The following is a 26212-nucleotide window of genomic DNA, read 5'->3' as shown; positions in this document are numbered from 1 at the left end:
CCAGCCCCCTCCAGTGTGGTTATAATATCAGAAAGGCTGGAAAGGGTCCATCTTTGGCCCCTGACATTGCCCCCAGGGCAGGATTCTTTACCAGCCTAGGAACACTGCATTGGAAGGACTCAGCAGAGTCTTGTGGTTATTTGCAGAGCAATGGGTTCAAGGCTCTAGCACCGTCGTAACAATTTTGGTAAAAATAAAGCATGTGTGGTTGAGATGAATGCAGTCATGGCTGGGAAAGAGAGAGTCTGCTGAATCCACTTGGAAAGCTTGCTTCACTGTGGAGTCAGGACTCAGCTCTTCCAACGTGTGGTAGGTGGCAATAAACCCACAGACCATCCTGGAGTCTTGTGAAAATCTCCAGAATAAGTGTATATCATATTTTCAGGAGTTCCCTTGTGGGTCAGTGGTTAACGAACCCGACTTGGATCCGTGAGCATGCGGGCTTCACTCAGTGGGTGAAGGATCTGGTGTTGCTGTGAGCTATGGTGTAGGTTGCAGAAAAGGCTTGGATCTTGCGTTGCTGTGTCTCTGGCCTAGGCCAACAGCTGCAGCTTTGATGGGACCCTTAGCCTAGGAACCTCCACATGCCACAGGTGCAGCCCTAACAAACAAACAAACAAAAATTTAAAAAGCTGTCAGATAATAGAATGTATACATGTGTGTGTAACTGGGTCACCATGCTGTACAGTAGAAAAAAAAAGGTATTGGGGAAATAATAATTTTAAAAAAGTAAAAATAAAAGAAACCACAGAGGGAAAAAAAAAAGCCATCTGATAAATTCCAGAGTGGGTGCTTTTTTTTTTTTTGGTGGACAATCTTTCAGCATCTGGGATTCTGCCAGCATGCTGTCTGATTTCTCATATATGAACGTATTTCTGCGGCAGCATGCTATATACCTGCCACTCTCCACAATATAAAAATGTAGGTGCTGTTAACGTATGCCTTCTGCACAGCATAAACCTACCGACAACTTCCGTCAGATGTGTGGTCTCCCCTTCTTCGGTGTTGACAGCGTAGGTAACCAACGTGCCGTTTGAAACATAAAGCACGTGGAAATAATTTTCACTCATGTCTGTGAAAGAAAAAACAATTTCAAAACGCACTACAAAGTGTTCATTTGGACATTGCGTCTCACATCTTCCTTCATCACTCTCTCTGTCTTAGGAACATCCCTCAGCACGGTTAGAAGGGGTTCAGCCAGCTACAAAGGGAGGGATGCTTTCTGCACCCCACCCCGCGTCTTCAGATGGCAAGGCTTTCCAGTCTTCCGGAGGACATGGGCAGTCGGCTAAGGAGAGCAGGGTTGCTAACTGCAGAATTGATAGGTGGGGTGCTGCCCCCTCATTCCAGCTCACGAGAGCCAACAGTTAACATTTCAGGAATTTTGCAACCCATCTTAAATACAGCCATTATTAAAAAGTCCTTCTAGGAGTTCCCACTATGGCTTGGCGGTAATGAACCTGACCACTGTCCCTGAGGATGCAGGTTCGATCCCTGGCCAGGCTCAGTGGGTTAAGGATCCAGCAGCACTGTGAGCTGGGATGGATGTAGGTCACAGATGTGGCTTGGATCTGCTGTGGCTGTGGCTGTGGCCGTGGTGTAGGCTGGCAGCTGCACCTCCGATTCGACCCCTAGCTTGGGAACTTGCCTATGTCGTGAGTGCAGCCCTAGAAAGACAAAAAGCAGTAATTCTAAGTACTTAAATATATCCTATCACAATTGGAAAGACATATCATCACTTATTTCCTAGTACAATAGGTAATAAGACAGAGGGGTTAAGAAGGCTATTGCAAAATGTTGGACAGATATCATCTGTAATTAATGTCCCAATCAGACAATCAGATCCTATTGGTGCTTATCCACATGTAAAATTCAAAAATACTTATGAGAGCAAGGTTAGAATGCTTCACTGGTTTTCCAGGAAAATCCAATCTTTAGGCATTGGATTATTTAATATGATAGTACTGACACTTGAGAATTCTTTGCAGTTTTTTTTTCCCCTGTCTTTTTTAGGGCTCCACACTGTAGCATATGGAAGTTCCCAGGCAAGGGGTCAAATGAGAGCTGAAGCTGCCAGCCTACACCCCAGCCACAGCAATGCAGGATCTGAGCCGCCTCTGCGATCTACACCACAGCTCATGGCAATGCCAGATTCTTAACCTGCTGAGCAGATGGAACCCCCATCTTGGTGGATACTAGTCAGATTCATTACCGCTGAGCCATGTGGTCGCTGCCTTTGTAGTTACCTTAAACTGCAGAGAGAGCAGTCCATCCTGGTACCGTCATTGCTTTCAAAGGATGTCAAAATTGGTTTGAAATTCTTGCTGTTATGTTAGCTAGTCTCAGACTTATCTTTGGGGTTTTAATTAATCAGATTCTACTTACACACTTGAATAAAGACCTTTTAGTATTTAAATAATGGCTTTAATTAAAGCAGATGTGACTGTGCTGCTCAAATAAAAGGTTGAAACATTTTTGAAGAGTTGGTATAATTTTATGTAACATATTTTTGCTTTCTAGGGTTGCACCTGCAGCATATGGAAGTTCCCAGGCTAGGGATGGAATCGGAGCTCCAGCTGCCAGCCTACACTTCGATCGCAGAAATGCTACTGGATCCTTAATCCTCTCAGCAAGGCCAGGGACAGAACCTGCATCCTCATGGATACTGGTTGGATTTGTTTCCAATGGGAACTCCCTTAATTTCCTTTAAATCCTTTGGGATGCCTGAAGAATACATGAAATCAGTGTTCTGAGGCTACTTCTCAGGTTCCATCAATAGCAATATTTCAGAGTTGGACCTTATGTGGACATCATGTGACCAGATTAATGCTTGGAAAATTATATCTTTCCCCATATGGTCTTTGTAATGAGCAAGAACAGTTGTACACAGCTCCGGACAGTGAGATGTCTTGGATGGAGCCGAGCCATGTTCCATGATTTGAGCAGATGCACCTGTCTGAAAAAGCCATGTACTCAGTCTGTCCTGTAAATACTGTTTTCTTGTGTCTTCCCCACTGCCTTGTATATCTTGGCATATCCCAGTAACCCTTCAAAACAAACAGACAAGACATTCCGTATTCCCCAGCCATTCCTCAAGACACGAGGAGCTGCCAGAATTGCCATGCATTTGAATTGCTCAAAACAACGGGTGTCTTTAATCTGTGCTTCATGGACTCCATTTTGGGGGGTTTCTGATGCTCAGGGCTATTGGCCTTTTGGCAGGAGAAGGGAGGCTGTCCTGGGCAACATCTCTGATCTCCATCTGGGAGATTTGGGTAGCCCCAACCTCTGACGGTGAGGTCAAAAATGTCTCCAGACATGGCACATACCAACTGGGGGGGAGGGGCAGAGAGTCTCAGCTCCATTGAAGCTTGGTGCTTCATTCCTCGGATAGAAACTATCCTGCCTTGTCCTTTCCCCCCATCCCACAGACTCCATCCCTCCACCATCACTGAGGGCGTTCCCGTCAATTGTTTGGTCCTCCCTCTCCCTAAGCAAGTTCTTCAGCCTCTGTGAATTCAGGTCACACAGATGGAGCAAGAAGATTCAAACAGAGCTAGATGGTGAGAGAAATAGACCTGGCAATAGACACAGACCCGATCATAGACATAGACATCAATGGACGCATTCCTGTGGTGGCTCCGTGGGTTAAGAACCCATTGAGATCTCCGTGAGGATGCAGGTTTGATCCCTGACCTTGCTTGGTGGGTTAAGGATCTGGTGTGGCTGCAAGCTGCAGGGTAAGTCACAGAGGCAGCTCAGATCTGGCGTGGCTGTGGCTGTGGTGTAAGCCTGCAGCTGTAGCTCGGATTTGCCCCCTAGCCTGGGAACTTCCATGTGCTGCAGGGGTGGCCCTAAAAAAGACACAAGAGAGAAATGGAAAGAGAGGCATGTCCATTCGGTGCACAGATCTGGTGTGTGCAAACGTGTTATCCACATCTCACACGCAGAGCTCACGTTCCTGTTTATGACTGTTTCTCCATGTGCTACGTTATTCTCTACTTGGGTTTAATGGCCTCACTGTTTTTACAGATGAGCAAGTCCATACGTACCGCAATGTTGAATTGGAGACGTGAACATCGAAAGCCTAGATTTTCCTTAAAATGTTGATACCCTTCCTCCCCCCAATCAACGGACTCTTTTGCTAAAATTTTCCCCCTTTCTCTCTAAGTACAGGCTTTGCCCTTGAGCTCCTGGAGAGAGCAAATGAGTTTTATGATGCTCTTATGGGCACACCTACATCCTGGCGGCTGCCCCATATGATAAACATACAGGTCATAGTTAGGACCCAGGAAATGCTTCACAGCCAATTGTGAGTTTTTATTCCCAGTAGCTGTTCTGCCATTGATTTCAGATGTGCAGGACATGGCCACACGCAAAATCCAAGCACCCCAGAACTCACCATGGCCCTTCCTACATCTGTGACTCTCCACACAGTCCATCTCTTTCTCTGACTCTTGGCTTCAGTTCTCGTTTAGTGCTCACAGAATAAGTACCATCCCCCATGCAACCATGTCCCAGCCCCATGCCTGGCAGGTTCCTTCAGGGATCTTTGCTTCTGTATGACCTTGATCCTCGAGTGGTTGTGTTAACCTTTGTAACACAGACGTGTGGGACCCTGATTTTACCTTTCGAACTGTAATGAGATGCAGGACCTGTCCTGTCTTGCTTCTTCTACTTAAATAAGCCTGCCATAAACATCCTATATGGGTTTACGCACTGTCCTGAAGCCCTCATTCCTTCCTGGAAACAACCTGTGTGGGTAACTCTTCCCATGGACATGCATCTTTGGATAAACTTGGATCCTCTCTTTCCAAGATAGGCAAACTCTTGGAACACACAGGCCCTAGGGACAGCCTGGCCGTGGCCGTGACTGTCAGCCCTTCGAGCCCACAGCCTCTTCTCATGGCCTCCCTCTGTGTCATTGATCATGTTGAATCCCAGCAGAGCGGCTCCCCTAGCATGCCCTTGAAGGAAAGGCTCCACGCAGTGATGCAGGGGGTTCCTGAAGAACCCCCAGGGTAGACACTCTCCCAAGAACACCCTTCCAAGGAAGAGACCTCACCTATGCCAATTCTTCAGCATCATCCGGACAGTTCACTGCAAATTGGAGTCTGGACCCCATGTCGGAAGTCAGCAGACCTGCGGCCTTACGTTGGGGCAGAGGCTACTTACTTGTTATAAAAGGTAATGATGAGCATTTCACACACGTCCCTATATTCAATCCCGCGAATGTAGCCCCGGAGTTTGCCGTTTTCACCTATCTTCTCTACATCATCGACTGCTGTGCAAATCGTACACAAGCTTCCTGTCATCTGAAAGGGAAAGTTAATGGAAGAAGTTGCTGTTAGGAGTTGCCATCGTGGCTCAGGGGGTTCAGGACCTGACTCGTATCCTGAGGTTGCAGGTTCGATCCCTTGCCTCTCTCAGCGGGTTAAGGATCTGGCGTTGCCTTAGCTGCGGCTGCGGTGTATGTTGCAGGTGAGGCTCGGATCGAGGGTGGCTGTGCCTGTCACACACCGGCCTGCACCTGCAGCTCTGATTCCACCCCTAGCCTGGGAATGTCCATACACCACAGGGGCAGCCATACAAAGAAGAAAAAAAAAAGACAAAGAAATGTTGGCTAATCTCTTTAACTGTTTTCTCAGCAGCACCCATCAAAATCATTGCTTCTGCGTGGCCTCCAAAGAAAAAATAAACCAGATCTCAGTGAGGGAAGTAGAGTCCTCCCCACTAACTTGCAGCATGATAGGAAAAAAAGTGATGCTTCATGTTCCCACAGAAAGCACACAACTCAGAAGTTCTTGCAAGAGCTAAAACAATGCAGGTAAAGACCAGGACAACTCATATAGCTATTGTTGAGGACTCTCAGTTTTTTTCACCTGTAGACAAATAAGATGAAAAAAAACATAGAAAGAACTGAAAGAAGAGGTTGTTTTATCCTCATGGGCATCCATGGATCGAGGTGTAGAGAAACGTGAATCACCCACATACAGAAGAGTGAGAAACGCACGTGCAGACACACAGACACACACAGACACACACACGAGATGTCCTACCATAACAGCCCATCCCTGGTACTTGTGAGGGATCTTGCTCAGGTTGAGGTTCCTGGGCACAAACCAGACCAAGTACCAGACTCAGCAGCAAACCCTTCATCCTGGTCCTTCCTGTCCTCCTTCTTCTGGAGAAGTTGTGCCCATTCCAGTTGTTGGAGGTTATCTGAATTCTGCCCCTTTTAATAGGACTGGTCTGTTGTGAGGACACTTGATGACCCCACGGTTGTTAATTATAAGACCTTGGTTACACAGATCCATCTGACAATATCCTGGTTGGCAGCCATAAACACGTCTGGCATTTTTTCCTTTTCAGCCTGAGGTTTGTTGGAAGAGAACATTGAGGGGATGTGAAAATTTGGCCTCGAGCCTGAAAAATCACAATACCTAGGACGTGCTTCAAGGACAGTAGTATTTATTTTCTTTTATAGCCTGAGTTTTGAAAAGGGGAGAAGCAATCCAAGACACATATCCTCAAGACCTGTATTTTTTCTTTAACCTTGAGGAGGGATATGTAAGTTTATTTTCTAGGGCTAAAGATGTGACTGCCTGGTTTAACAAAGTTAAAATGAGACATCTGTACCATGAATCAGTTATCAAGGTATTGCTCAGAGTAGTCTATGTATTTTTAGTGGAATTACAGGTGATATATAATATATGAGGTGTCCTTATACTATGTAGTGAGTCATAATTTTTGATTATATTCCATTTCTAATTGTTAAGTTAGTGGCTATATTCTCTGTGTTGTACAGTCTTGCCTGTTGCTTACCTATTTATACAGAGAACAGAGTAGTTTGTATCTCTTAATGCCCTCGTGTATCTTGCCCCCTTCCCCCCGGTACCCAGTAGTTTTTTCTCTATATCTGACTCTTTTTCTGTTTGTTATGTTCACTAGTTTATTTCTATCATTTATGCATGCAATATCACGCATTATTTGTCCTTCTCTGACATGTTTTACTTACGGTAATACTCTCCAAGTCCGTCCAGGTTGCTGCAAATGGCATTATTGCATTCTTTTCCATGGCTGAGTAGTATTCCACTACATATATGTTCCACATCTTCTTTATCCATTTCTCTGTCCGTTGGACATTGAGGTTGGTTCCATGTCTTGCCAATTGTAAATAATGCCTCCGTAAACATTCTTTTTTATGGATGAGTGGTAGTCCATTGTGTGTGTGTGTGTATGTGTGTAAACACATGGATATACAACACAGATGGTGTATAGTTTTATCTTTCGATTTAGTGAAATACTTCCATGAGAGCAAATTTTCCTCTCTGTCCTCCTCAAGGAACCCTACCAGTCTATCTCCACAATTGCATCTTGCCTTGGTGTGTAACTGCATCTCACTACCCTTGTTGAGATTTCTCCCGTAGGTGGAGCTCCTGATACTGAAATCCATTTTCTTCCCACCATCGTCCTGAACTGTGCACACATCAGTCAACCTGGATTCCAGCATCCCTGGACCACTAGTCTCACACACTCAGGTGGATAGTTGGCTGTTGAGAGGTTGGCAGCCCTGAGATGACCATGTTAAGAGTACAGTCCACGGATGGGTAGGAATTAGAGACAAGAACATAGGGAAATCCCTCTGTCACTGAACTGAACTCTTTATCTCAATGGAAAGAAGAGTTTTTAAAACTTTCATGGAGAGAGAAATGGGACACGGGGCAACATCACGTATCTCAGTTGTACAGGTGATACACATGGATGGATGCCTACAACTATGAAAGCTTTTCCCCAGTCAGGACATGGACCATATGTCTCTCAACTTCAGAACTATCCTTGGACGCCCTGGTCATTCTTCCTCTCCCCCCACTTCAGTCAGCATAACAATTTTTGTAATTATCTATATGGTTCCTGTTATCCCTGCCCAATCTTATATGAATATAGTCCGTTTTTATCCACTCAAATAACGATGGATGCCCATTCATTCATGCATAAGTCTCTCTAAGGAACTGAGCTGTCCTAACTCTTGGGTAGACACTTAGGAGTGGCATGGCTGGACCAAAGGGCCTTTCTAATGTCACATCTCTTTCAACAGTATATGAGAATTCTGGTTGCTCCAAGCCATTGCCAAGACTCAGGGTGGTCAGCTGTTTTCATTTGACATTATAATAAGTATGTGGTCGTATCCAGGTTCAGTTTTGATGTACTTCTAAATGGGGGGGGTGTATTTGTCCTTGAGGCTAGGGTGCACTGGACCAGATGTGTTTAGAAGGAACTCCGTGTCCCCCAGACTCTCCTACCCACCAGCAAGTTGTACATGAAATGCAGGAAGAAAGGGAAAGAGGCATGGAAGGCTCAGAAACATAAGTGGGGACACTTAAAGGTAGATGTTCTCACTTGGAAACTGATAAACACAAAAAAAGGGATTCCTCTATGAAACAATGGCCCAGCCTGTGCGCTTCTGCAGAGCTTCCAAAAATGCCTCATTCGGTTGACTTGGCAAAGCATGCTCAGGTTTCCGTTTAGAGGTCTGGAGTTTTGGCAAGACCGTGAGGAGAACCTGGGAGCAAGGAAAGACCAGATAAACTCTCCATGTGAGCAGAGGTGGCAACAACTATTCCTTTTTGTCACATGTTCTTCCTGAAATTCCTCATGCTTTGGAGCTTCCTTTAAGCGTGTCTTTGCCATGGAGAAGCTCTCCAGCTTCTTGAGCTGGAGATGAAAAGATACGTCTTAAAAGGAGAACAGTAATATGTTCCAGGACCTTCCTAATACTTCTGGATGCTCTTCGCCTGAAGGTAGATGTACACGGGACAACATTTCCTACCAATGTTTGGGAAGGGAACTTCTGGAAAGAAAGTTCCCATGGGCTCTTGCACCTGTTTCCCTTCGGTGTTCTGTTCCTGTGTTGGTGTTTATCAGTTGGTGTCTGCTTGTTCTTTGCCTTATTGTTAGCCTGTGTGTCTTGCTCCATGATGGACATTTAATTTCCACGTGGATATTTGAGTCCATCAGCCTCTGGAATTAGTCGCTGGTGAAAATGTTTCTGGCCAAGTAAATAGGAATTGATTTTATCCACAGCCCCCACTCTGCCTTAGTCATTGCTGGCTGTTGGGTAACGCCACGGTGGAGAAAAATCCAATGTGAAGGCCAGTGACTCCCAGACCAGCCTTTTCCAGGTGTTCACACTCAGTGAGAGAAAGTCCCAGGTTTCTGTAGGAAGACTGGACTTTTCTTTTATAGGAACACAGTAGGATGTCCCTATAAAATATAGGAAACAGAATATAGTCCAATATACTATGACATTTTTTCCATATAGACATCATAAAGAAAGCATTCTCTGTGAAATGCCTCCTGACCACTGTTTGTATTTAATAAATATTGATTTGGTGCCACAAAAGCCTGAGGCTCAAAGCAGACTCTGTTCAAAGCAGACTCTCTTCATAGTACAGCATACTGGGGACAGAGGAAAAGCAGGTTCACCGGGAATTGCCAAATAGACCACCTGTTGGTAAGTTCTAGGATGGAAACGAGGGCCAAGTACTTACCAGGAGTGTGATTGCATCCGTTTTGGGGAAGCGACACAATCTCCAAAAAAAAATAAGGGGGTTGCAGGTGAGGCTCTGATGGTAGTTGCAAGGTGAGTTAAGTGTGTACCTGTGTGAGGACATGCTGGGATGACAAAGGTGTGTGGAAAGGTCCTTTTGGTATGAATTGCAGGTACTCTGGAGATGTTCTCAGTTTGCAAAGGCAGTGTCATGTACAGAAATTCTACAGTGATGGAGACACATAAGCATTATTCATTGGGTTCATAATATTGAAACGTGAAAATAGATGTAAATGTCTGTTCGCTATTTAGTGATTTTGAGTATTTTTTCATGTGCCAGTTGGCCATCCGTATATCTTCTTTGGAGTAATGTCTATTCAGGCCTTCTGCACATTTTTTTTTTCAATTCAGGTGTTTGTTTTCTTCTGTTGAGTTACATAAGTTCTTTGTATATTTTAGAGATTAAGCCCTTGTGAGTTGAATCATTTGAAACTCTTTTCTCCTGTGCCTTAGGTTGTCTCTTTTTGATTTGGTTTTTTTTTTTTTTTTTTTTTTTTTTGTGTGTGTGTGTTTGTTTTTTATGGTTTCCTTTACTGCGGAGAAGCTTTTAAGTTTGATTTGGTCCCAATGGTTTGTTTTTATTTTTGATGCCTTGGGATCTGATTTAAGGAAGCATTTGTAACGTTGATGTCAGAGAATGTTTTGCCTATATTGAATTTTAGGAGTTTTATGATATCTTTTTTGTTTCAGTCTTTCAGCCATTTTCAATTCCTTTTTGCACGTGGTGTGGGGGTGTGTTCGAGTTTCATTGCTTTACATGCAGCTGTCCAGCTTTCCCAGCATGAGTTGCTGAAACAACTGTCTCTTCCCCAATTTATATTCCTGCCTCCTTTGTCAGAGATGAATTGACCATAAGTGTCTGGGTGTATTTCTGGGGTCTCTATTCTGTTCCATTGATCTGTCTGTCTGTTTTCATACCAGTACCACACTTTTATTTTTTTGTATTTATTTTTTTAGTGTTATTTCCCCAATAAAAATTGTTTTCTACTCTACAGCATGGTGGCCGAGTTACACATACACATATACATTCTTTTTTTAATCCCATGATCATGCTCTGTCACAAGTAAATAGACATAGTTCTCAGTGCTACACAGCAGGATCTCATTGCTAATCTATTCCAAAAGCAGCAATTTACATCCATTAACCCCAAGCTCCCAATCCATCCCACTCCCTCCCTCTCCCCCCAGTCTATTCTCCAAGTCCATGATTTTCTTTTCTGTGGAGATGTTCATTTTGTAGTATATTAGATTCCAGATAAAAGTGATATCATGTGGTATTTGTCTTTCTCTTTCTGACTTACTTCACTCAGGATGAGAGTCTCTAGTTCCATCCATGGTGCTGCCAATGCCATTATTTTGTTTTTTTCTTATGGCTGAGTGGTATTCCATTGTGTGTCTATACCACATCTTCCTAATCCAATCATCTGTCGATGAACATTTGGGTTGTTTCCTTGTCTTGACTATTGTGAATAGTGCTGCAGTGAACATGCAGGTGCATGTGACTTTTTCAGGAAAATTCTGTCCGGATGGATGCCTAAGAGTGGAATTGCTGGGTCATATGGTGGTTCTCTGTATATTTTTCTAAGGTACATACATACTGTTCTCCCTAGTGGTTGTACCAGCTTACATTCCCACCAACAGAGCAGGAGGGTTCCCTTTTCTCCATACCCCATCCAGCACTTGTTATTTGTGGACTTCTTAATGATGGCCATTCTGACTGGTGTGAGGTGGTATCTCATGGTAGTTTTGATTTGCGTTTCTCTTATAACCAGCGATGTTGAGCATTTTTTCATGTGTTTGTTGGCCATCTGTATATCTTCTTTGGAGAAATGTCTCTTCAGGTCTTTTGCCCATTTTTCCATTGGTTGATTGGCTTTTTTGCTGTTGAGTTGTATAAGTTGCTTGTGTATTCTAGAGATTAAGCCCTTGTCAGTTGCATCATTTGAAAATATTTTCTCCCATTATGTAAGTTGCCTTTTGTTTTCTTTTTGGTTTCCTCTGCTGTGCAAAAGCTTGTCAGTTTAATTAGGTCCCACTGGTTTATTTTTGCTCTTATTTCTGTTGATTATGAGAAAACATTTGTAAGGTTTATATCCGAGAATGTTTTGCCTATATTCTCTTCCAGGAGTTTGATGGTGTCTTGTCTTTTAATTAGGTCCTTCAACCATTGGGAGTTTATTTTTGTGCATGGTGTGAGGGTGTGTTCTAGTTTCATTGATGTGCATGCAGCTGTCCAGGTTTCCCAGCAATGCTTGCTGAAAAGACTCTCTTTTTCCCATTTTATGTTCTTGCCTCCTTTGTCCAAGATTAATTGACCATAGGTGTCTGGGCTTATTTCTGGGTTCTCTGTTCTGTTCCATTGGTCTGTGTATCTCTTTAGGTACCAGTACCACCTGTCTTGATGACCGTGGCTTGGTAATATTGCCAGAAGTCTGGGAGAGAGAGGCCTCCTGCTTGGTTTTTATTCTTCAGAATTGCTTTGGCAATTATGGGTCTTTTGTGGTTCCATATAAATGTTTGGATTGTTGTTCTACTTCTGTGAAACATGTCATGGGTCATTTGGTACAGATTGCATTGAATATGTATATCACTTTGGGTAGTATGGCTATCTTTACAATATTAATTTTTCCAACACAGGAGCATGGAATATCTTTCCCTTTCTTTACCTCTTCTTGAATTTCCTTGGTTAATGTTTTCTAGTTCTCAGCATAAAAGTTCTTTACCTCCTTGGCCAGGTGTGTGCCCAGGTATTTGATTTTTTGAGGTGCAATGTTAAAAGGTATTTTATTTCTGTCTTCCTTTTCTAATATTTCTTTGTTAGTATACAGAAATGAGACTGATTTCTGAATGTTAATTTTATATCCTCTTTCGTTGCTGAATTTGTTGATCTGTTAAAGTAGCTTTTGGGTTGAATCCTTAGGGTTTTCTATCTGTAGTATCATGTCCTCTGCATACAGTGACAGTTTGACCTCTTACAAATTGATCACATAGTGGGGCACAAAGCTAACGTCAGTGAATTTACGAGTATAGAAATTATTTTAAGTATCTTCTCTGACCACAATGGCATGAAACTAGAAATCAGCCAGAGAAAAATAAGCGAAAACAGCCCAGCTACATGGAGACTAAACAGCATGCTACTAAAAAACCAGTGGGTCAATGAGGAAATCAAGAAGGAAATTAAAATACCTTGAGACAAATGATAATGAAGACACAACCACTCAAAATCTATGGGATGCTGCAAAAGCAGTGCTCAGGGGGAAGTTCATACCAATCCAGGCCTTCTTCAAAAAAAGAAGAAACATCTCAAATTGACACCTTAACCCACCACCTGAATGAATTAGAAAAAGAAGAACAAGCAAAACCTAAAGTCAATAGGAGGAAGGAAATCATAAAGTCCAAAGAGGAAATAAAATAGAGATTCAAAAACAATAGGCAAAATCAATCAAACCAAGAGCTGGTTCTTTGAAAAGTTAAACAAAATAGATGAATCTCAGGCTAGACTCACCAAGGAGAGGAATGAAAAAACCGAAATAAACAAAATAAGAAATGAAAAAGGAGAAGTCACAACAGATACTACAGAAATATAAAAAACCATAAGAGAATACTGTCAACAACTATCTGCCAACAAATTCGAAAACCTAGAAGCAATGGACATCTTTCTAGGGACCTACATCCTGCCAAAACTGAATCAAGAAGAAACAGACGAACGCAACAGACCAATCACTGGAAGTGAAATGGAGTATGTCCTAAAAACACTCCCTACACATAAATGTCCAAGGCCATATGGTTCCCAGGCGAATTCTAACAAACATACAAAGAGAAACTTGTACCCATCCTCCTTAAACTTTTTCAAAAGGTTGAAGAAGAAGGATTACTCTCAAAGATGTTCTATGATGGTCACGCTCACCTTAATTCCAAAACCAGACAAAGAGACCACCAAAAAAGACTACTATTGGCCAATAACCTTGATGAATTTAGATGCAAATCTTCTCAACAACATTTTAGCTAACCGAATCCAACAGCATATCCAAAAGATCATACACCACGACCAGGTGGGATCCATCCCAGATCCACAAGGATGGTTCAACGTACACAAATCCATCCATGGCACACACCACATTAAGAAAAGAAAAGTCAAAAATCACACGATGCTCTCAATGGATGCAGACAAAGCATCTGACAAAGTCCAACATCCCTCCATAATCCAAACTCTTACCCAAGTGGGAATAGACGGAACACTCCTTAGCATCATCAAAGGGATTTATGACAAACCCTCCGCAAGTATAATCCTCAGTGGAGAAAAGCTGAAGGCTTTCCCACTCGAATCTGGAACAAGACAAGGATGCCCACTCTCAGCACTGTTATTCCCCATGGTATTGGAAGTCCTAGCCACAGCAATCAGACAAACAGAAGCAATCAAGGGCATCCAAATAGGAAGAGAAGAGGTAAACCTCTCACTGTTTTTTTTGCGCATTTCATGTGTGGTTTGGATTTGCGGTTGCTCTCTTTTTTAAGTCTGTGAAGCACTTCCTGTATCTGCTTGATTTGGCCTGAGAGTCATAGAGGGTCAAACACATGATTTACAAAACTGTGCCTAGGTTTTCTTAATTGCCTTCCCACATTCTCTGACTTCCTGCTCACCCTTCTTTATTTAAGTCCTTTAATTCTTTAAAAAGTGTTTGCATCTTTTGTCTTGTTAGGCATACGGAGGTTCCCAAGCTAGGGGTCTCATTGGAGTTCTCCTACCCCAGAGCCACCGCAGTGCCAGATCTGAGCCGCCTCTGTGACCTCCACCACAGCTCCCAGCAAGGCTGGATCCTTAACCCACTGAGTGAGGCCAGAGGTCAAACCCCCAGGCTCATGGTTCCGAGTTGGTTTTGTTTCCCCTGGGCTAAGATGGGGACTCCTTGAAGTCCTTTTTAAACATCTGCATGTTGGTCCGTTTTCTGCTCTTCGTGTTTATTGTCACTTTTCCATGGTGCTTTTGTGTGTGTGTGTTTGTCCCTTTTCATTGTGTCTGCTGGCTTAAGTGACTGCTTTCCAGCTGTGATTTCCTCCATCCTCTTTCTTCTTAGTTCTTCTTTTGTTTTTATTTAGAGCAGCCCTTTCAGTGTTTCTTTCAGAAGGGTTTTAGCATTGCTCTACTCTTTTAGCTTTTGTTTGTGGGAGAAAGTCCTTCTTTCTCCTTCTATTTTAAATGAGATTCTTGCTGGGGAGCGTATTCTTGGTGGAAACGATTTCTGCTTTAGAACGTTGACTATATCTAGCCCCTCTCTTCTGGCCTGTAGTGTTTCTGTCGAGAACTCTATTCATAGCATAGCATGTGGGGCTTCCCTTAGAATGAATGCTTTGTGTTTCTCTTGCTGTCTTTGGACTCCTCTCGTTAACTTGACCTTCTGCCCTTTTTATCAGACAGACTATGTCTTGGTGTGGAGCTGTTTGGGTTCAACTTGTTTGGGGCCTCTCTGTGCTTCCTGTTTCTTGCTATCCGTATCCTTTAGACTGGGGACGTTTTGAGGCATAATTTCTTCAACTCTCGTTTCAATACCCTTGCTTTTCTCCTTCTAGAATTCCTATGATGCATACATTGTCCCACTTTATATCATCCCATAGAGTTCTTATATTGCTTTCATGTTTTTTTTCTGCTGTCCTGGTTGGGTGATTTCCATGATTCTCTCTTCCCAGTCCCTGGTTGATTCCTCTGCCTCATTCATTCTGCTCTTTGGTGCCTTTAGCTCAGTGTGCATCTCTGGTAATGAATTTTCTAAAGTTTCTTGGTTCCTCCTTATATAGTCTAGTTCCTTTCTAAAAGGCATCTGCATTCTTACTCTTTTTTTAATATATTTTTTTAATTTTCCCACTGTACATCAAGGGGTTCAGGTTATCCTTACATATACATTACAATTACATTTTCCCCCCACCCTTTCTTCTGTTGCAACATGCGTATCTAGACTTAGTTCTCAATGCTATTCAGCAGGATCTCCTTGTAAATCTATTCTAAGTTGTGTCTGATAAGCCCAAGCTCCCAATCCCTCCCACTCCCTCCCCCTCCCATCAGGCAGCCACAAGTCTCTTCTCCAAGTCCATGATTTTCTTTTCTGAGGAGATGTTTCTTTGTGCTGGATATTAGATTCCAGTTATAAGTGATATCATATGGTATTTGTCTTTGTCTTTCTGGCTCATTTCACTCAGGATGAGAGTCTCTAGTTCCATCCATGTTGCTGCAAATGGCATTATGTCATTCTTTTTAATGGCTGAGTAGTATTCCATTGTGTCTATATACCACATCTTCTGAATCCAATCATCTGTGGATGGACATTTGTGTTGTTTCCATGTCCAGGCTATTGTGAATAGTGCTGCAATGAACATGCGGGTGCATGTGTCTCTTTTAAGTAGAGTTTTGTCCGGATAGATGCCCAAGAGTGGGATTGTGGGGTCATATGAAAGTTCTATGTATAGATTTCTAAGGTATGTCCAAACTGTTCTCCATAGTTGACATTCCCACCAACAGTGCAGGAGGGTTCCCTTTTCTCCACAGCCCCTCCAGCACTTGTTATTTGTGGATTTATTAATGATGGCCATTCTGACTGGTGTGAGGTGGTATCTCATGGTAGTTTTGATTTGCATTTCTCTTATAATCAGCGATGTTGAGCATTTTTTTCATGTGTTTGCTGGCCATCTGTATATCTTCTTTGGAGAAATGTTTCTTCAGGTCTTTTGCCCATTTTTCCATTGATTGATTGTTTTTTTTTGCTGTTGGGTTGTATAAGTTGTTTATATATCCTAGAGATGAAGCCCTTGTCAGTTGCATCATTTGAAACTATTTTCTCCCATTCTGTCTGGTGTCTTCTTGTTTTCTTTTGGGTTTCCTTTGCTGTGCAAACGCTTTTCAGTTTGATGAGGTCCCATGGGTTTATTTTTGCTCTAATTTCTATTGCTTTGGGAGACTGCCCTGAGAAAATATTCATGAGGTTGATGTCAGAGAGTGTTTTGCCTATGTTTTCTTCTAGGAGTTTGATGGTGTCCTGTCGTATATTTAAGCCTTTCAGCCATTTTGAGTTTCTTTTTGTGCATGGTGTGAGGGTGTTTTCTAGTTTCATTGCTTTGCATGCAGCTGTCCAGGTTTCCCAGCAATGCTTGCTGAATAGACTTTCCTTTTCTCATTTTATGTTCTTGCCTCCCTTGTCAAAGATTAATTGACCATAGGTGTCAGGGTTTATTTCCAGATTCTCTATTCTGTTCCATTGGTCTGTCTGTCTGTTCTGACACCAGTACCATGCTGTTTTAATGACTGTGGCTTTGTAGTATTTCTTGAAGCCTGGGAGAGTTATGCCTCCTGCTTGGTTTTTGTTTCTCAGGATTGCTTTTGTGATTCTGGGTCTTTTGTGGTTCCATATAAATGTTTGGATTGTTTGTTGTAGTTCTGTGAAAAATGTCCTGGATAATTTGGTAGGGATTGGATTGAATCTGTAGATTGCTTTGGGTAGTATGGCCATTTTTACAATATTGATTTTCCCAATCCAGGAACATGGAATATCTTTCCATTTCTTTACATCTTCTTTGATTTCCTTGATTAAAGTTCTATAGTTCTCGGCATATAGTTCTATAGTTCCTTCTGCTGAACCTGGGATGAACCCAACCTGGTCATGGTGTATAATTTTCTTTACCTCCTTGGTCAGGTGTTTTCCGAGTTATTTGATTTTGTGAGGTACAATTTTAAAAAGTATCGTATTTTTGTATTCCTTTTCTGATGTTTCATTGCTGGTATACAGAAATGCAACTGACTTCTGAATGTTAATCTTATATCCTGCCACTTTGCTGAATTTATTAATCAGTTCAAGGAGTTTTGGGGTTGAGTCCTTAGGGTTTTCTAGGTATAGTATCATGTCCTCTGCATACAGTGACAGTTTGATCTCTTCTCTTCCTATATGGATGCCTTTTATTTCTTTTGTTTGTCGGATTGCTGTGTCCAGGACTTCCAAAACTATGTTGAAGAGCAGTGGTGAGAGTGGGCAGCCCTGGCTTGTTCCAGATTTTAGTGAGAAGGCTTTCAGTTTTTCCCCATTGAGGATTATATTTGCTGTGTGTTTATCATAACTGGCTTTGATTCTATTCAGGAATGTTCCCTGTATACCCACTGTGGCGAGGGTCTTGATCATGAATGGATGTTGGACTTTGTCAAATGCTTTTTCTGCATCTATTGAGATGATCATATGATTTTTGACTTTTTTCTTGTTAATGTGGTGTATGATGCTGATTGATTTGCGCATGTTGAACCATCCTTGTGAACCTGGGATGAACCCAACCTGGTCATGGTGTATAATTTTTTTGGTATGTTGTTGGATTCGGTTGTCTAAGATTTTGTTGAGAATTTTTGCATCTATATTCATCAATGATATTGGGCGATAGTTTTCTTTTTTGGTGGTATCTCTGCCTGGTTTTGGAATGAGGGTGATGGTGGCCTCATAGAATGTCTTTGGGAGTCTTCCTTCTTCTTCAACCTTTTGAAAGAGTTTAAGGAGGATGGGCACCAATTCCTCTTTATATGTTTGATAGAATTCACCTGTGAAGCCAACTGGTCCTGGACTTTTATTTGTAGGGAGTGATTTTATGACCTCTTCAATTTCATTTCTAGTGATTGGTCTGTTCATTTGGTCTGTTTCTACTTGATTCAGTTTTGGCAGGCTGTAAGATTCTAGAAAATTGTCCATTTCTTCCAGATTGTCAAGTTGTTGCCGTACAGTTGTTCATAGTATTCTCTTATGGTGTTTTGTATTTCTGCTGTATCCGTTGTGATTTCTCCTTTTCCATTTATAATTTTGGTTATTTGGGTTCTTTCTCTCCTCTTTTTAGTGAGTCTGGCCAGGGGTTTGTCCATTTTGTTCACCTTTTCAAAGAACCAGCTCTTGGTTTTATTAATTTTCTCTATTGTTTTTTGTCTCTATTTTATTGATTTCTTCTTTGATCTTTATACTTTCCTTCCTTCTGCTGACTTTAGGACTTTTTTGTTCTTCTTTTTCTAATTCATTTAGGTGGAGGGTTAAGTTGTCAATTTGGGATCTTTCTTCTTTTTTGAGAAAGGCCTGGATTGCTATAAATTTCCCTCTGAGCACTGCTTTCTCAGCATCCCTTAGATTTTGAGAGGTTGTGTCTTCATTATCCTTTGTTTCAAGGTAGTTTTTAATTTCCTTCTTGATTTCCTCATTGACCCATTGGTTTTTTAGTAGCATGTTGTTTAGTCTCCATGGAGTAGGTTTTTTCTCTTTCCTTTTCCCATGGTTGATTTCTAATTTCATGGCATTGTGGTCAGAGAAGATACTTGAGATAATTTCTATGCTCCTAAATTTACTGAGATTCGCTTTGTGTCCCAATATGTGGTCGATTCTTGAGAATGTTCCATGAGCATTTGAGAAAATATGTAGTCTGCCTTTTTTGGATGTAGTGTCCTGAAGATATCAATGAAGTCTAACTTTTCTATTGTTTCCTTTAGGATCTCTGTTGCTTTATTGGTTTTCTGTCTAGAGGATCTGTCCATTGATGTGAGGGGGGTATTTAGGTCTCCTACTCTGATTGTATTCTCATCAATATCTCCCTTTATGTCTGTTAATATTTGTTGCATGTATCTGGGTGCTCCTATATTTGGTGCATATATGTTGATGATAGTAACATCCTCTCCTTGGATGGATCCCTTAATCATTAAGTAGTGTCCTTCTTTGTCTTTCTTTATGTCTTTTGTTTTAAAGTCTATTTTGTCTGATATGAGCGTTGCAACTCCTGCTTTTCTGTCATGTCTATTGGCGTGAAGTATTTTTCCCCACCCTTTCACTTTCATTCTATATGTATCTTTTGTCCTCAGGTGAGTTTCTTGTAGGCAGCATATTGAAGGTTTTTGCCTTTTTATCCACTGATGCACTCTGTGTCTTTTGATTGGGACGTTCAGTCCATTGACATTTAAGATGATAATTGATAGGTGATTATTTATTGCCATTTGAACCTCGTGTTCCAGTTGATTCTATGGTTGTCCTTTCTTCCTTTTTTTTTTTTTTTTTTTGGTTGGATGGTCTCCGGATATTATCTGCTTGAGTGTATTTTTTTTCATTTTTTGCAAATGCAATATTTGGTTTTGGCTTGTGGTTGCCCTGTTTTTTAAGTATGCTATCCCCTTGCCATAATTGTGTGTTTTAGCCTGATGGTCCTGTAAGTTCAAACACTTCATTACTATATTAAAATTAAGAATAGAAACGTACAAACAAACAAACAAAAAGGGTTATTTACTTGCTAACATCCCTTTCCCACATTTTATGGTTTTGATGACTCTTTTTTATTTTTTTCTTTTTAATTTTATTTTGTTTGAAGCATGTTCATGATTAAATCTGTATGCTGGCTTATTTGAGTGACTGCTCTCTGATTGCATTTTCCTCAGTCCTAGTTCTTCCTCTTCTTCTTTTTTTCTTCTTTTCTTTTTTCTTGCCTTTCCTTCCTTTCTTTTTGGTTTAGAGAAGCCCTTTCAATATTTCCTTGAAGCTGGGTTTTGTGTTGCTGTATTCTCTAAGTTTTTGTTTGTTGGGAAAAATTTTTATTTCCCCTTCTATTTTAAATGATATTCTTGCTGGATAGAGTATTCTAGGTTGCATATTTTTTCCTTTTAGCACTTTAAATATTTCTTGCCATTCCCTCCTGGCCTGTAGTGTTTCTGTAGAGAAATCAGCTGACATTCTTATGGGGGTTGCCTTGTAGGGAACATTCTGGTTTTCTCTTGCTGCCTTGAGGATCCTCTCTTTATCACTAACTTTTGCCATTTTTATTATGATGTGTCTTGGTGTGGGTCTGTTTGGGTTCAGTTTGTTTGGGGCCCTCTGTGCTTCTTGTATCTTGAACCCAGCATCCTTTAGACTTGGGAAGTTTCCAGCGGTAATTTCTTCAAATATATTTTCCATCCCCTTATCTTTTTCTACTCCTTCTGGAATTCCTATTATGCGTAGATTGGCCCGCTTTATATTATCCCATAGGTCTCTTATATTGCTTTCCAGTTTTTGGATTCGGTTTTCTGTCTGTTGACCAGATTGAGTGATTTCCATTATTCTCTCTTCCATATCACTGATTCGTTCTTCTGCATTATTCATTCTGGTTTTTCCTGCCCCTAGTTCAGTTTGCATCTCTGCAAATGAATGTTCTAGTTTTTCTTGGCTCCTCCTTATATTTTCTAGTTCCTTTCTGAGGGTATCTGCATTACTGTTCCTATCTTCTCTTCATTCCTTCAGTATTTTCCCTATTTCTCTTTTGAACTCCAGGTCTGTCTGACTGCAGAGATCTGTTTCATTGTTGACTGTTTTAGGTGAGTTCTCCTGTTGGTTTGACTGGGGGTGGTTTCTCAGCTTCTTCATCTTGCTTGTTGTTTTCTTTCTCCTGAGGGAGTTGTACTCTCCGTTATGGGGCAGTGTTTGCCTTGTCACTGCCGTGGAATATTTCCTGAGGGCTGGCGTTGTTGGTCAATCTTTTTTGAGGCAGTGTGGCTTTTCTGGAGGGTTGATGGAGCTAACATTGTTTCTTTGAAGCAAAGGAGGGCTTCCTGAGGGCAGACAGGACTGGGAGGTCCACCCCAGGATGGTAGCAGATTTCACTTGGTCATGCAGAGCTTGCTCTGGTGTTTTTAGGCTGTGGGGTTCTTGCAGGGTGTTGGCAGTGAACTCCTGTTCCTCAGGAGTGCATCACCCCCTGGGGGCTGGAGCAGCTATCTGGGTCACTGAGAACCTAAGAGGCTCTTCCCTAGGGCAGCCCAACTCAGAAGGACAGCCTGAGAATGTAGGCAGATCTTTTCACAGTCCGGCCGAGCTTGTTGCAGCTATTCTGGACTGCATGGGCTCTTCCAGGGGGCCGGGGGTGTTGAGCAACTATTCCGTGGGAGTGGGGCACCCCCTGGGGGCTTGGGCGGGTAGCAGGGCCACTGGAAACCCAAGAGGCTCCTCCCCAGGGCAGCCCGACTCAGAAAGCCCGTCTGAGATCTTTTCCCGACTCGGCCAGGCTTGTTGCAGCTTTTCTGGGCTGCAGGGGGTCCTGCCTGGAGCTGGCAGTCCTATGCAGCTGGTCCACTAGGTCTCAGCACCCCCTGGGGGCTTTGGTGGGTAGCAGGGCCTTTGGAGAGCCAAGAGGCTCCTCCCCAGGGCTGCCCGACTCAGAAAGCCCGTCTGAGATCTTTTCCCGACTCGGCCAGGCTTGTTGCAGCTTTTCTGGGGTGCAGGGGTCCTGCCTAGAGCTGGCAGTCCTATGCAGCTGATCCACTAGGGTACCCCCTGGGGGCTTGCATGGGTGTAGGACCGTTGGAGACCCAAGAGGCTTCTTCCCAGGGCAGCCCGACTCAGAAAAACCATCTGAGAATTAGGTCGATCTATTCACGGCCTGGCTAAGCTTGTTCTAGCTTTTCTGGGCTGCAGGCCTTTTCTCGGGGGCTGGTGGTGTTTGGTGCTGCTCTGCAGAAGTGTAGCCCCTCCAAAGGGCAAGCAGGCCTGTGCAGGGACAGCGCCTGCGGTGGTAGGCTTCAGGAAATTGTTGAGGCCAGCCCTCCTGGATGGCAGGCTGCCCCAGGTCCGTTGAGAGCGTAGGGGGTGGCGGGGGTGGGTGGAGGGGATGCACTGGGAAGCACAGCTTTCTGCTAGCTAGCGGGCCTGTAAGCTTGCTGTGGCGTGGGGGGTATTCTGTGGGGACCCATCCCTTCTTCTCTCCCCTCCCCAGCACAGGCGCAGATCAGGCTCTTCTCCCAGGTTCCCTCTGAGGTGGCTTTCCACTTCCCCGCCCCTAGAGTATTGTTCCCTTCCTCTGTGACAGCTTTGTTTTCTAGTCTCCCAGGCAGTCTCTGCCCCATCAAATGGTTTCTAGACCTCCCAAGCAGTTTCCGCTCCGCCCCGCCCCCCCAGCCCGGGGACTAACCTCTGGAGCCGAGGTCTCGATGCCCAGCCACCTCACAGGCGTCCCCCGCCCCTTTCTCGGTGACTAACCTTCGGAGGCGAGGTGTCTGTGCCCAGCCCCCACCTAGGAATCCCCCGGCCCTTTCTCGGGGACTAACCTTTGGAGGCGAGGTCGCCGTGCCCAGCCCCCAACCAGGCAGCCCCCGGCCCTTTCTCAGGGACTAACCTTTGGAGGCGAGGTCGCCGTGCCCAGCCCCCAACCAGGCGTCCCCCGGCCCTTTCTTGGGGACTAACCTTTGGAGGCGAGGTGTCGGTGCCCAGCCCCCACCCAGGCGTCCCCCGGCCCTTTCTTGGGGACTAACCTCTGGAGCCGAGGATTCGGTGCCCAGCCCCCTCCCAGGCGTCTCAGTTTTTGGTGACTGTGCCCGTAGTTCAGATGGTCCGTTCGGTTCTTGATCAGCTTTTCCCTACTCCAACTTACTGCTACACTCTTCTCTCCATCTGGAGATTCCTCTGGTTCGTTTGATCTTTCCCCTGAGTAGGTGACTTTCCAGGGTGCGGGATCCCTTTCTCCACCGCAGTTCCCTTTTGGGAGCGCCCGTCCCGCTCGGATTCACCTTCTCTCACTCTCCTCTTTTCTCCCGTTCTGCCCAGTAATGTCACGAACTTCTTGCCATTATTGGAGTTTAGGTTCCTCTGCCAGCGATTGGTTGCTGTTCTGTGCGAGTCATTTATTCTGTAGATGTGCTTTTTTTGTTGTGTTTGTGGGAGAGGGCGAGCGTGTCCCCCTACTCCTCCGCCATCTTGTCCTCTCTCCCCATTCTTACTCTTTAAAAGGGCTCTTAAGTCCCTCCTCTTCAGCCTTCATGCCTTCAGGAGTTTCATAATCTCCCTTTTGACCCCAGGGTCCGTCAGACTGCAGAGGTCTGTTTCCTGGATTGCTGCCTCTGGGGACTTCTCCTCTTCTTTTAGCTGGGAATGCTTCCTGAGGGTCCTCCTCTTGCTTCTGGTTTTCATTTTGTCTGTGTTGAGGGGAACCAAACTGTAGTCCTGGAGGGCTGTTTCTATGCACCAGCGCCCCTTTGTGTCTGGTAGGGTGTCCCTGTATACTTTGGGCATGGGAGTTTGGCTATTTGCTGTTGCTGTCCTTGGTGGGAGCCCTCTGGGGTGTCCATGGTGCTGAGTGTGTTTCCAGGGAGAACGAGTCAGTGGCTGAGGCAAGGACAGAGTGCCCAGTTGCTGGAGTCTTGACAGGAGGAAGGCCCTGCAGAGAAGTGATGCAGGCTGCTCCTAGTTGCAAGGGCCTGGGAAGGGTAATGCACCTTCGGCTGATGTAGGAAGTGCCCAGATCATTTGGCCATGGCCGTGGCAGGGTGTGTGAGTTGCCAGGGGAGTGAGAGTAAGAGCAGTGAGGGTTCCCTCGCAATGCCGTCCTCTGTGGTGTCCTCTGAGGTGACAGGGGCTGCAAGTGGTGCCTGTTGACAGACCCCTAGAGGCGGTGGCCACCCCCACCTGTGGAGTCAGCAATACCTGCTGTGGTTTGCCCTCACCACCTGTAGACCATGCACAAAGCAGCCCATCACCCTCTGCCCCCGGAGGAGACATGGCCTAGGCTGCTGCTGTTTTCAGGGTCCTGGGAAGGGACAGTGATTAAGCATGTGGGCACAGCCTGAATCATTTCGCCGTGTCTGTGGCAGCAGGCAGGTGCATTCCCAGGGCAGTGAGAGAAGCAGTGGCTGGTGCAAGGTTGCAATGTCCTCTTGTTTGCCACCCTCTGAGGTGAGTGGCCTGCAGGTGGAGACTGTTCCCAGATCCCAAGCTATGGCAGGCCCCTCTCCCTGTGGTTTCTGAGCGGACTGCTGTGGTTTGTTCCCTGGGCCTTACATCATGCAAGAGGCACTGCCCTGTTTTCGGGCACCTGTCGCCTTTAAGCCACACATGCCTATGAAGACTAAGTTGCTCTCAAGGGACTTTTCCCTTAACCACACGGCCCTCCTCTTCCTCCCCTGAGCTCTCCATTACACTCCTCCCTTTTTGTGATGGGTTTAAGCCTTTTTCTCCCTCACACCTTGATACCTTAGGACATCTCTGTGTCATTCTCTTCAGCATCATCTCTGGCGAAAACCCTCTGTCCTATTAAGGGAACATTTTCCTGGATATTTAATGGGATATTTTTTGTGATTTGAATGAGATGCCTCTCTACGAGATGCACATTTAGCAAGGGTGCATGAAGTCAGCTTGTTTGAACAGCAGCTCAGAAACCCCATGGGAGCCCAAAGATAGGAATCATGACCAGGAGAGATGACCTGGGATCAGGCGTGTGAATACATATTCAGATAATGTTACGGAGGACAACGGATTGTTTGTTTTGGACCTTTACTCCATAGCAAAGAGGGTGTACTTGCTTTGTAGTGACCCTTCCTGTAGGTCAGTGAAAGCATGGTGAGGTTGATTGACCCCTCTCCTTTTACTGAGAAGAAAGCCTCAGTCCTTACAGGAACCTGACGGTTCATCCGAATGTATGGCTCCCTTTGGAAGAAGGAGAGCACTGTACTCACGGACCTATTCTCCTTGCCACTGCATGGCCATTTCTCTCTTCATAAATAGTCTTGGTCGCTGTAGAGTAAGGTTCCAACCTTGTTGTATTTGACTTTGGTGTTGGTGGCCTCTGAGCCCAGAGCTGGTTAATAAGGGAGTCATTGTGTGTCCCTGGGGTTTTTGTTCTCGAGGCCAGGGTGTACTGACCCAGGTGTGTTCAGAAGAAACCAAGACTCACCCAGCGATTCCCACCGTCCCTCTGGTTGTACCCGAAATGCAGGAAGAATAGGCCTGCTAGCCATGGCAGGCTCAAGCACCGAAGAGGGGTTGTTTCAAGATAGACATCCCCACCTAGCAACTGTTCTCCACAGACTAGGGGATCCTCTGTGAAAGGATTTAACCCTGGGTACACTTCAGCAGAGCTCCCAGACGTACCTCCTTGGGCCAATTCAGGAAGGATGGCCCTTGTTCCCTTCAATGTCAGGGGTGGTTGAAAGATACTGTGGTGTCATGCAGACCCAGTATAGAGCAGAGACACACAGTGTGAGTCGAGGAAGCAGCATGGCTCCATTTTCTTCCTTTATTTGGCTAGAAATCCTCACGCCTTGGAGCTTCTTGGAGCTTGTATTTGCCACCGAGGTCCTCTCTAATCTATCCAAGTGGAGAAGAAATTTGAGCTGCTAAAGGAGAAAACAAATGTCATGTTCCATGACGTTCCTATTTCTTCTGGACACTTGTTGGCGTGCAGGTCGATGTAGACAGGAGTAAATCCTCCCGATGTCAGAGAAGGCAGCTCCCAGAAGGAAAGGTCCCATTGTCTCTTGGGAGCGTTTGCCTCTGCTGTTCTGTGTTGCACTGGTATTTATCATTTGGTGCATGCTTATTCTTTGTTTTACCTTCCGAGTGTTTGTTTTGCGAATTGCATCACCTGCGTGTATGTTGTAGCTCGGAGTCTAGGAAGGGCAATGGGTGTGGTTGTGATCCATTTGTGAAGGAGTCAGAGTTTGCAAAGAGAAGGGTGACAGGCGAACCTCTCTGGATGGTTGGAATGTGAGTTAAGTGTGTACGTGTGGGAATGACATGAGGGGAAATGACAACAGCACATGCCAGGGTGTCTGGTGCAAGGTCTTTTAGGTGGGCACTGAGAGTGCCCGAAGGTTGTC

The sequence above is a fragment of the Sus scrofa genome, chromosome X, assembly GCF_054392235.1.
Source record: "Sus scrofa isolate SSC_HxYL_T2T_F1_AM1 chromosome X, Sscrofa_HxYL_maternal_Yorkshire_Landrace_v2.0, whole genome shotgun sequence".
NCBI lineage: Eukaryota > Metazoa > Chordata > Mammalia > Artiodactyla > Suidae > Sus > Sus scrofa.
This window is presented reverse-complemented; position numbering follows the sequence as displayed.